The sequence below is a fragment of the Cynocephalus volans genome, chromosome 2, assembly GCF_027409185.1.
Source record: "Cynocephalus volans isolate mCynVol1 chromosome 2, mCynVol1.pri, whole genome shotgun sequence".
NCBI lineage: Eukaryota > Metazoa > Chordata > Mammalia > Dermoptera > Cynocephalidae > Cynocephalus > Cynocephalus volans.
The window spans coordinates 176,518,998-176,531,925 of record NC_084461.1 but is presented as its reverse complement, the minus strand read 5'-3'; positions in this window follow the sequence as shown (position 1 = coordinate 176,531,925).

The window sequence follows — 12,928 nt, the reverse complement described above, 5'->3', positions numbered from 1 at the left end:
AAGTGGGTAACTGTCATTAATCTCAGAGAGTTGTTACCTTCCACTTTCTGAAACAGAAAATCACAACTTCATTGCACCTCCCCCCAAAAGATGTATGATCTACATGTGGTTCTTGCCCTAATGTGACCTCTGAGTCACACCTTCATGCAATTCTCTGCCCTGGAGTATAGGTGGGAACTTAGACTTGGCTCTAACCAGCAGAATATGGCAAAGGGGTAGGGATGTCACTGCCATGATTATGTTGTTACATCAGACTATCCTAGCAGACCAGAGTAAAACCCTCCCTCACTAGCTCTAGAGAAGCAAGCAGCCTGAGTGCCCTGTGTATGGAGAGGGCCATGGAGCAGGAAACTGTGGGTGGCCTTTCATCGACAGCCAGTGAGAAACTGGGCCCTCAGTCATATAAGGGAATAAATTCTGCCCAAACATGTAAGAGCTTGAAAGCAGAGTTTCCCAAATTAAAATGTAGTGCAGCCAAAACCTTGATTGCAGCCTTCTGAGTTCCTGAGCAGAGGACCTGGCTAAGCCGTGCCCAGACTCCTGACCCATAGAAACTGTGAAGTGGTAAATGTGTGTTGTTTTGAACCAGTAAGTTGGTGGCTATTTCCTCTAAAACCACGGAAACCTAAAGCTCTGCATAAATGTCACAAAACAGAGCAGCCCCTTTTCCTTTGAGGAAACTTTCCCAGACATGCCACAGAATCTTCCTAGTAAGTTCCTAGACAGAGCTGCATCACATACACAGCTAAAAATGACCACAAAAGGAAAGATTATTCTGAGCTCCTCATTAAAATCTCAACCAAGATAAATCCCCGAATAACTCTGTTTATGAATCATAGCAAAACCGAATCAAGACTTCAACAAAAAGTGAGAGATGGTTCTTGTGTAGGCAAGCGTCTGTTATCACCTCCTACCAATTTATTAGGGTAATTTTGTAAATTGTGATAATAACCCATACCGTCATAGCTACAGATCATATACTGTTTACCAGGTGCCGGGTAATGTTCATAGCAATTTACTATCTAATGTACTCCTCATAATGACCCTCTGAGGCAGGTTTTATTATTACTCCCTTTTTAAAGAAATAGAAGCCCAGGGAGGTTAAGGTGTCAAAAGTCACAGACAACAACTGGAGCTGTAATTTACCAGGTTGCCCTTATAATGACAAAGCACACATGCAGCACCCCATCAGTGGAAATAGAAACATAAGAGATTCCTCATGTACACAGTGCTTGGTACACACACTCATACCTGTGCTCATGCCCTGTTTAAAGATATGAGGAATAGGAACAAAGGGAAATTTTCCTTCCAGAAACTGCTTTTCACTGAGTAGGATGAAATGAGTGCTATTGTCCACAGATGTTTAAGTTAACTCAGACTTAAGCTGTTAACAATTATGTGCCTGATTTGTACATTTCTATGGAGATGTTTCTATTAGACCCATCGACTGGCTTAAACGTTATTTATTTATTTTTATTTTTTATTATTAGCATATTCATTATTAACAACAGTAATTTTTCTTTATGCCCTATACTGGGCCTATCACCCCCCAAATCCCTTCCCTTCTTCTTTCCCATCTCTAGTATCCTTAGGTTTGTTCTCTCCTGTAAGTTCAGCATATTGTTGTGGTCTTTTTCTTTTCTTTCTTTCCCTTCATCCCTTCCTTTCTTCTTTCTTACCACCTAGTTATGAGTGAAAACATGTGGTATTTCAATTTTCTTGTCTGGCTTATTTCACTTAACATAACTTTCTCCATACTCATTCATATTGCTGCGAATGGCAGAGTTTCATTCTATTTTATGGCTGAGTAGTGTATATATATATCGTGTATATATACCACATTTTCCTTATCCAGTCATCCATCAATGGACACTTAGGGTGGTTCCATATTCTGGCTATTATAAATAGAGCTGTGATGAACATGTTAGTGCAGGCATCCCTCTGACATGATGATTTCCATTCCTTTGGCTATAACCTAGTAGTGGGAATGCTGGATTGTATGGCAGTTCTACCTGTAGTTATATGAGGAATCTCCATACTGTTTTCCATAATGTCTGTGCTAATTTACAGTCCCACCAACAGTGTAGAAGAGTTCCTCATTCCCTGCATCCTCGCCAGCATTTGTTATTCTTGGCATTTTTAATAATGGGCAGTCTAACTAGGGTGAGATGATATTTCAATGTGGTTTTGATTTGCATTTCTCTGATTAGTGATGCTGAGCATTTTTGCATGTACCTGTTGGCCATTTGTATGTCTTTCTTTGAAAAATGTCTATTCATCTTCTTTGCCCAGTTTTTAATTGGATTATTATTATTATCATTATTATTATTTTTACTGTATAGTTGTTTGAGTTCTTTATGTATTCTGGATATTAATCCCTTGTTGGATGTATAGTTTGCAAATATTTTCTCCCATTCCATAGGTTTTCTTTCCGTTCTGTTGATTGTTTTCTTCACTGTGCAGAAGCTTTTTAGTTTGATATAATCCTATTTGTTTATTTTTCTTTTGTTGCTTGTGCTGCTTCTTAAATAAGTGGTTCTGGGAAAATTGGACATCCACATGCAGAAGAATGAAACTGGACCTGTACCTCACCATGTGACTCAAACTTTAGAAAAAAATTATCTTAAGAGACAGATTGGTAAAAATAGTCATGCAAATGTACATATGGTAGGAGAATAGGGAAAAAGTAAGTAGTGTAATACTTCAGAATTCATATTTTTAACAAGAATTAAAGAGGCTAGAGTGGCTTTAATGAGGAAAATTCTAATGTAAGTTACAATATTTGTTACATTAAGTGTACCTATCCCCTACCCACATTATGTTGACTTCCATTAAGTAAAATTCCTGTTAACACAGAAAACTCATATGCATAAACCCTACATACTTAAGGGGGCTGTTCTGTGCACTGCAGGCTGTTCAGAACCATCCCTGTCCTCTACCCACTAGATGTAGTAGCACCTCCTGACCTCCAGTTCTGACAACCAAAAATGTCCCCAGACACAGCAAAATGTCTCCAATAGGCAATATAACCACTCATATTTATTGGTATACAAATATTTCTAAAATATTTTTGATACTATACTTAATGTATCTACTTGAAAATTTACACCCATATTATATAAATTGATAGTTCTCTCTTCATTTCAAATTTTCTGATACAAAAAATGTTGGAAGTATTGTTGAAAGTCTCGACCCATTGAAGACTTCATACAACTCACTTTATTCTCAGTGTTCAATGAGATATCTCTGCCTGGTAAGTCTTTTCCAATGTGTTGTTTCTCCCCAGGAATTCTTTGATTTTTCCATAAGCTGATGTGGGGATAACAAGTGGCACATAAGTCTCCCCTGTGTGAATCTTGTCATGTGCAAGGACTGGAACGTTCACAAAGTGAACTAGATACAGTGGGCTGTTTGTGGTCTGAGGCAAACAGATCACACATACAGAGAGGCTCAACAGAATAGATATTTATTTCTCATTCATTTAAAGTACAAATGGCGGGTTTGGGATAAAGGTGCAAAGATCTCTGCTATCTCCAACCTGGGGTCATCAGTTGAAGAGGGGAGGAGAAACCAGGCAGAACTGCAAGGACATATTTTGCTGCTAGGCTTTAAAGTAATGTTCATAACTTGTGTCTGTATTTCCCTGAAAAGGGCTCAGTTTCATAATCCTGCACACTGTAAGGGGAGGCTGAGAATGCAGGCTGTGTGTCCAAAAGAAAAGAGAGTGGTCTTAGGAAAACACATAATCTCTGCCAAACAGGATTTCTGCCCTGTGTGAGTTCTCTGATGCTTGCTGAAGTATGACTTATGGAAGGCTTTTCCCCATATCTTATATTTATAGGGTTTCTCCCTTGTGTGAATTCTCTGATGTACAGTGAGGGCTTATTTCTAGTAGAAATTTTTCCTACACACTTTACATTCATATGGTTTTTCCCCTGTGTGAGTTCTCTGATGCACAATGAGGGCTGACTTACTGTAGAAGGTTTTCCCACATTCATTACATTCATATGGTTTCTCCGGTGTGAGTACCCTGGTGCTTGTTGAGGGCTAATTTCTGGTGAAAGGTTTTTCCACATTCATTACATTCATAGAGTTTTTGACCTGTGAATGATCTGATGTTCAGTGAGGGCTGACTTCAGGCAAAATGTTTTTCCACATTTATTACATTCATATGGTTTTTCTCCTGTGTGAGTTCTGTCATGCACGGTGAGGCCTAACTTTGTGCTGAAAGATTTCCCACATACTTTACATTTATGTGGCTTTTCTCCTGTGTGAGTTCTCTCATGTACAGTGAGGACTAACTTCTGGGAAACAGTTTTTCCACATTCAGTACATTCATATGGCTTCTCCCCATGTGAATTCTCTCATGTACTGTGAGGACTGACTTATAGTAGAATCTTTTCCTACATTCTTTACATTCATTTATTTTCTCCCCTGTATGAGTACCTTGATGCACCCTGAGGTGTGAGTTCTGGCAGAAGGTTTTCCCACATTCATTACATTCATAGGGTTTTCCCTGTGTGTGTATTCTCTGATGTACAGTGAGGTCTGACTTCTGGTGAAAGGTTTTCCCACATTTGTTACATTCATATGGTTTCTCTCCTATATGAATTCTGTGATGTACAATAAGAGCTGACTTATGGTAGAAGGTTTTCCCACATTGACTACATTTATACCGTTTCTCTTCTGTATGAGTTTTCTGATATACAGTGAGGTGTGCCTCCTAGTAGATTTTCCTTCACTCATCACATTTATAGGGTTTATCTACTGTATGAATTCTACATCTAGTAAGGTCTGACTTATAAGAAAAAGATTTCTCATGTTTGGTACATGCATAGGGCTTCTCCTCTGAATGTGTTCTCTGATGTACTCCAAGGACTGATTTCTCAACGAAGGATTTCTCACATTCACTACATTTATAAGGTTTCTCTCCTGCTTGTATTTTCTGGTGTTTTGTGAGTTTAGACTTTCTATAGAATGTTTTCCCACATACATGACATTGAAAAGTTTTGCTCCTTACCTGAGTCTGTTTGACAATGAGAGCTGACTTATCACAGGCTTTCCCATGTTCACTTTATTTACAGGAGGTCTGTCCCATATGATCCCTCTTATGTGTCAATAATATTGCCTCTGTTGAAGACTTTCCCTTGTTCAACATATTCAAAAGGCTGCTACCCTGTTTGAATTAGGGAAGCTGACTATGATGTTCAGGTTGTCTGAGAGATTTCCCAGTCATCTTATGGGTATCAGGTTCCCCTTCAGACTGCATCTCATCTAGCTCTCTACGGAGAAGTGTTTTCTGACATACATTAAACTGCTCAGTCCTCATTCCTGAATAGTTTCCATTATTTATAATCAGATTTGATATATGGTTTGAGCTCAAATTGAATGGTTTTTCTAATTCCTCTCTCTCCTCAGTTGATGTGTTGTGGTTGGTGATGACAACCTGCTATAAATGTCTACAGTGACTTTCTTGGCTCCTCTCAATTAGCTCATTGATGGTCTGAATATCTGAAGTGAGAAAAAATAACCATATCCATGAGCCACACATAAGCATATTTTATAGAATGCTTATGTACAGTAAAGAAATTTCTACTTGTCCTAGTGGCATAAGAGTGTATGAAAATCAATAATGGATGTTGGTTTTACAAGTATATTGTTTTTCTTCATACTGTCTTAATGTAATATATTACATCAACAAATTTTCTAATGTTAAATCATGCTTTTTGCTCATTTATTATTTTATTTTTCAAGTCATAAAGAAATATTTGTTTAAATTATTCACCTCTGCATAGTCATAATTTTAAACTAATTGCTTATCACCTGCTATTTTTTCCTCCTGTTCTTTTTCTCTATTTTATTCTTAAAACAACAGTGTGTGTCTAATGCTAGCATATTTCTCATTATTCTGCTTTGAAAGTGGCTAGGATTTCCTGAATCAGCTACTTGGAGGATGTGGATGAGGCCCATTTGTCTGTCCCCTAAACAGGAATAAGGCTTAAAATTAAAATTTTGCACAAATGTTGGTTTAGTTCAATCTTCCCTGGGGAATGTCTATAGGCATCTGAAAGTTTTTCAAATACATAATTTCTTCTTACCTTTGCTAGACAAAGATAGCTTCCTTCAAATTCCTAATTTAACCCAACTTCTTCTACTTCTTAGAATCATAAGTACAGTAAGCTCCAATCCACCATTCCTTCCTGCTGGTAAAAAATATTTGATTCTGCGGTCCAGGCAGTGCCCACCCTCTTTGAAAAGTGTTTTTTCTGGCTCCTTCAGAGATTAACAGTCCTGGCACTCTCGCCCCAGTTCCTGTTACACCCTCCCTCCCCCCATTTGATAACTCACTGCTCCCGAAGGCTTTTGTTTCATTGGTGTTTCAGCTTTTAGCTTTATGGAAAATGGAGTCTCCTGTACATTTCCCATTCACTTTGTTATTTTAGAATGATTTCCACAAAGTGAAGGAGAAACATTAACTTTAAAACTCCATTCCCAAACAAATCTGAGCCCCTCACCATGAACCATTTGGAATCACTTGGCCTCAGGACCCAGACTCTCCTGGTTCTCCTCCCAAGCTTAGGACCTCCCTTTTCCATGTTCCTGTGCCATGTCCTTCCTCCTCAGCTTCATGACTTCTGATGTCCTACACAAGGCTCACTCCTGGACCTCTTTTCTCATTTTATCAACTCCATGGGTGGCTTCCTCTATAAGTATGACTTTAAATACCAGCTTTAAGCTAACAATTACAAAATTTATATCTACAATAGTGATATCCTCTCTCAAATCTAGATTTTATATTTGCCTGTGTATTACAAGTCAATACTGACAGAGTTAATTCAAACAGAAGTTATGTCAAAGTAAACAATAATCCCCTAAAACTGCCTTTCCCGATCATCCTTCCTAAATTATCACACCCCATTTCCCCCCCCACTCTCTTGCTCTGATTAATTGTTCCCTGTGTACTTATATAACTACTCAATATATAGTGTTTTCTTGTTTCCCTCTTACCAGAATATAAACTAGGAAAAGGGACATTACTTTGATCACTGCCATTATCAGTACTACTATAAAGTTACCAGTGCTTGAAATAAGCTTGATTGAGATGTGTTGAAAGAATAAATTAATACATGAATAAATATCTGGAAAAAAAGTCTATGGGAATGGAGAAAAAGAGGGCAACTGAGCAAACTGAGGAAATAAATAGCAAAGAAAAATGGCTAAAAAGAGGAAGGTAGAGATTAGATTTTGGATAAGTATAAAAAATTCAGCAAAGCAATAGGTGGGGATAAATGCTTGAAAGCCCTCCCTAGAGACTATATAATGCTCATATTTGATGAATGCAGACCTGAAATGAGAAAAATTGGTGAAAGCAGCTGAACACTGCCAACATCTGCCAGGCTGCATTCTTCCCAGCCTCCCTTCCCAGTGTGCACTGACTGACCTGGGAGGCTCTGGTTTGAGAGTTCTTCTATAGACTATGGCTCTGCTCCTTGCTCCAGCTGGAAGATCACCTCAGGTTTGGAAATCCAGTGCCCTGTTAATAAGAAATAACATAGGACTTTGCCAAACTTCTAAGTCAGGTCCTTGGAAGAATGACAACAGCTCTGCTTTAGAAGTTGTGTAACGAAGGCCCCTTGAATGAATTTGAACCTTTTATTTGAGAGAGGTGACACATTCTTCATGAAATAGAGTCTTACCTAAATAGCATTAAACCTTACAAATGTTTCCCATATTTATGAAAAAAGAGAAAAGTGTTTCTCTTGGGTGATACTGGGGAGTTTTACTCACCTAATGACACTAGGCTGCTGTAGATCTCCAGGATCATGTCCCTGTACAAAGTCCTCTGAGCATCATCCAAGTGCAGTCACTGCTCCCATGTGAAGTCCACAGCCACATTCTCAAACACCACCAATCCCTGTAAGGGCATATTTCTCCTCAACTTGAGTCACCAGCACTGGGTCACAAAATAGGAATCTGGGAGTTCACTATTCTTTGTGTGCATGTGTTTTATATACATCTTACATAAGATACAGATTCTTTGTACTCCACGTGATGGGAAGAAAAAATGACAAGAGGAATACTCTGCCACTGTAATAACTTATTAGTTACTAACAATTCTATTACAAAATTTGCCTTATAAATCTAGAACTATCCTTGATGCTAGGGATAAAAGTATGAATAAAATTCTGTTTCTTCAATGAGCTTATAATCTGGTATGAAGAAATAAGTATAAAGACATATCTGAAATATGTTATATGAATAAATTTAGACAAAATTTCAATGCAGACTGGGGTAAGAAAGGGGAAAATGTAGTTGTACTTTGTATTATGAGGTTGCATGTCACTGAAAAACCAAAGATGTTTAGCTCTTCCATGTGCACCAAGGGTTCATGAATATGAGACAAGTTATATATGAGGTAACTTATATAGTCAATTTGCATTTTAATAGTCATTCCCTGGAAAAAGAATGAGTATGTGTTTAAGGGAGCGTCAAGGAGAAGAAAAGGGTGTGATAGATGACCACCTACATCAGCCAGACACAGAGTAGTAAGAATATAAAATAGGGAAGTAATCCTAAAAGAGATAAAAGAAAAGATACACAAAAACATCCTTGGTACTAATTTGCTGTGCAGAGAAAAAGGGGAGTTTTACTTGCAGCTCATTTCCATATAAGCAGCTAGTAGGTATTGCTGCTGTAATGTAAAATTTGGAATATGGAAGAATACGAGGGCAGAAATGACATAGACTTGGCCACATCATATTTGAAACATGTGATGTCTCCTATAAAGGGAAGTCCAACTGGCAATTGGATATATGATTCCAGAGTCCAGGAGCAAGATCTCAGCTGAAGATAAGGATTTGGAAAGCATCAGAATTTCAATGGTACCTGAAGCTATCAGAGTGAATAAACCTAAAAGACGAAAAGAAAAACAGAAACAAGTACAGAATCTCAAAAAAATTAATATTTAAGAAATAGAGAAAGAGAAATAGACTATGAAGACCAAGGAGGAATTTTCTGAGTTTATTCCATAAAAGAGGTAAAGCTCAATATTAAGTATACTAAGATAATCATCACATTCATATTTCTATAGAGAAAAATCATCTGATTATCCACATAGACATTGAGAAGTAACTTTCAGAAATATGTTTCAGGTTCTATTTCTGCATGTAAGGAGCTTGGAGGTCATCACTTCATCATAACAACAAATAAAAAGCTAAAGAGACAGAATAATAAACAACTCTTCTTGGGTCCATAAGAAAAGGGAGGACACAGGGCAAACTTGCCCCAGGTTTGGAGAGACAGACAGGCAAATATAGGGAGTCACAGCTTACAGGAGCACAGGTTCACCTACAAAAATCACCATGGGAACCAGTTCCAGGGCAGAAAAACCTGAGTTATGATGAATTTCTGGAGGCTCAGTATGGACAACTGTGATATGAAAACTTTAGAGGGACACAGTCATGGGGATGGGGGGGACACAATATTGTGAAACTGACCTCCAGGAGTTTTACCAGGCTCCTATAGTAAATAGTAAATGAAAGAAAGTGAGCTGAAATGCTGGGTACCAATCAAGCTTTATTAAAGGAAAAGAATCTGACGGCCTGCACTCAAAATGGAGAGCAACAACTTTTGTTGGGGTGGGAGAGCTTATATGGGCTGTAGGGTGCTAAGGGCTGGCTGAAGCAGTCAAGGAAGGGCATTGCGAGAGAGGGGCATTGCACCCAAGCAGAAGCAAAAGGGTTTCTATTTTGCAGAAGTCACGAGTCTTCTTGTAAAGATAAGGGGGAGGGGTTGGCAGCCATTTTGTGGCCATTTTAGGCCATTTTGCCTAAAATGGTGCCAGTTATGTTCAACATCTATCAGTAAAGAACTGTCCCCACCTGCTTCTACCTGTGGAAGGGACAAAGGCAAACTACTTTGAAATATGCCAGAGCATTCTGTTTTTCTTAACAAGGCCTGCTCTGAGGAAAAACTATTTAATAAATACACCATATCAATACAACTATAAAGAAACCCAAACAAGTATCCCAATAGATGCAGAAAATGAATTTGACAAAAATCAAACATTGTTTTATGATGAAAACATTCAACAAAGTAGGAATAGAAAGGAACGTATTCAAACTGATAAAGGGCATGTGAAAAATCCATAGCTGACATTATACTTAATGGTTAAAGCCTGTGCACTTATGTCCTCTCTCCACATCTATTTGTCATCGTACTGAAGGTGCGAGGCAGGACAATTAGGCAACAGAAATAAATAAATGTCATCTAGATTGGAAAGGAAGAAGTACAACCATTTTCATCCAGAGATGACATGATCTTGTATTTGGAAAATTGTGAGGAATTCAATAAAAACTATTAGAGCTAACAAACAAGTTCAGGAAAGTAACAGTATACAAGATCAATATTAAAAAATCATTAGTATTCCTGTATATGAGAAATTAACAATCAAAAAATGAAATTAAGAAAACAATTCTAGTTACAGTAGAATCAAAAGCAAAATATTTAGTAATAACTTTAACAAAGGAAAGAGGGAGGAGGAGTGGGATTAGGGAGAAATTGGTAATGGATACAAAGAACGATTACAATTTGTAATGATGAGCATACTAATAATATTGGTTTGATCATCACATATTGTACACAAATACTGATAGTCAACTCTGTAGCTCATAAATACACACAATCAATTATGTTTCAAGTTTTGTTTAAAAAACAAAAACAAAAACAAAATCATCAAATCATATAAAAAGGAGAAGTGTAGACTTGAACACCAAAAACTACAATACGTGGCTAGTGTGGATACCTAGGTAGGTACCATCGCTGAGCCTCCTCTCCTTGGATTTAAGGATTTACCTTCATAGGGGAGAAAATGGTTTGCATTCTTGGCCTTTATTAGAGGTGGGCTCAGGGTGAGGTCTATATATCCACATGTGTATTACTGTCTTCATTTGAATGAATAGATGACTGAGGCCCACTAAGAGGGGAAATAATGTATATTATAGAGGGTGTAATTTTAGTCACTGATTTCCCCCACCCAACCCCTGCCAATCTTCCTGTATTTAAAGGATCCCCAGATATCACACCAATAGGTGTTTTAGAGAGACACCTGGGATCCAGGGCTCTGAGGAATGGAGAGTAGGGATTCCATAGTCTGAGATAAGAGGGCTCTGTGAAAATTGAGGCTGAGATCCCTGGATCTGCAGAATAGAGTTACCAAGGGGCAACTGTAGGATCAGAGAAGATAGAGGAATTTGAACAAGGCAGGTACATTAGGAAAAGAGAAAAAAACAGGGATAGGCCTTGGGCAAGCGTCACACCTCTCCCACGCCTCATTCACCCACCCCACCTTCCATTCCACCACTTAAGACCACATCAACACTGATCACTCAAGCTGGACATTTTCCTGGTTGAAGAGGAATTTGGTGGTATCCAGAATGCCTGGCCTAGTTTGTGGCAAAAACTAGAGAAGTAAAGACAAAGTTCAGGTCTCTCTCTCTCTCTCTCTCTCTCTCTCACACACACACACACTAAAAACCACAAATAAACAGACAAAAATGAATAAAGACTTGATAGATAAATAGAAGGATGGATGGATGAAACATGACTTTCTGGGCAAATATAGTCATGTGTCGCTTAATGACAAGAATACGTTCTGAGAAATGCGTCATTAGGCAATTCTGTCATGCGAACATCATTGTACTTACACAAACCTAGGTGGTATAGACACTACACACCTAGGCTGCATGATATAGCCATTACAATCTTATAGAACCACGATGGTATTTGTGGTCTGTCGTCAACTGAAACACTAAAAGTGGAAACTGGCACAAGGATTATGGAGGGCACCTACCCTACGACCCCGCCATTTAGTTACAGTATTACATTAGAGAAGTTTTTTCAACTGTGTGATATAATCCATTGAAAACAAAAATTAGTGAGTGAGAACAATTTTTAATGAGTTGGAAGAGAGTTATTACCATATTAACTTCTTGTTTGTTAACAAATTTAAAGTAAAATAGATATGATTTTTCACGCTTTAGAGACCATTTTTAAGAAGTAGAAGTGGGGTCCATAACTATAATACCTATATAAGAACGAAAAAAAATAAAGTTACTTATTAATATCATCGACGATAAAGAACCAGAATTTCCCATCGCTGTCATGTGGATAGAGACCATTCCTCACTCATCAGGTCCTGGTCTCCTGGTAACAGAACTCTGAGGGGGAAATAAAACTTCCTCCTTTCCTTCCCAAGGGAGAACAGCAGAGGCTTGCGGGAAATGTAGTCTCGCCCTTCAATGACGTCACCAGCACAGGCCCATGGGAAGGACTTCCGAGTTTCTTCTGCGCATGTGCGCTCTGCCGACTTCCGCCATCTTCCACCGGAAACTTTCGGTGCTGCAGGCCCCTCTCTGCTTCTTTCTAGAGTCGGGGGTTGGATTCTGCGTCCCTGGAGGTTGCTAAGGGTGACAGATGAACCCCATGAGCGTGGGGAGACCCTGGGGGCCGGCATGGGTGTCGCAGCGCCTGGTGGAGGCGGGACCCTAATGGGTCTCTGGCGGGCAGGGCCTGAGGTGACGGAGAGCCGCGGGCCTGGGCCGGGAAGGGGAGACTCCTGCGGTGCTTTCCACGACTGCTTTGTCAGAAGACGGTGCGCTGCCAGAAGGCCTGGTGTGCGCTCCAGGTGGCCAAAAGCTGATTCCAGAAGCTCCAGGAACGGGGCTTGGGTGTGGCGAGCTGTTCTGCAGACGGCGCGACCGCGGGAGTTGAGCGAGTTGAGGTCACATTCCAGCTGTGCCATGAAGGAGCGTGTTATTAATCTATGTGACATGTACTTTACACATGTGTAAGATGAGCATATTAACAGTACTAGTGAAATACCTCCAAATTCCCGTGGAATAAATTATGGAGTGTGTGCAGACCAAGT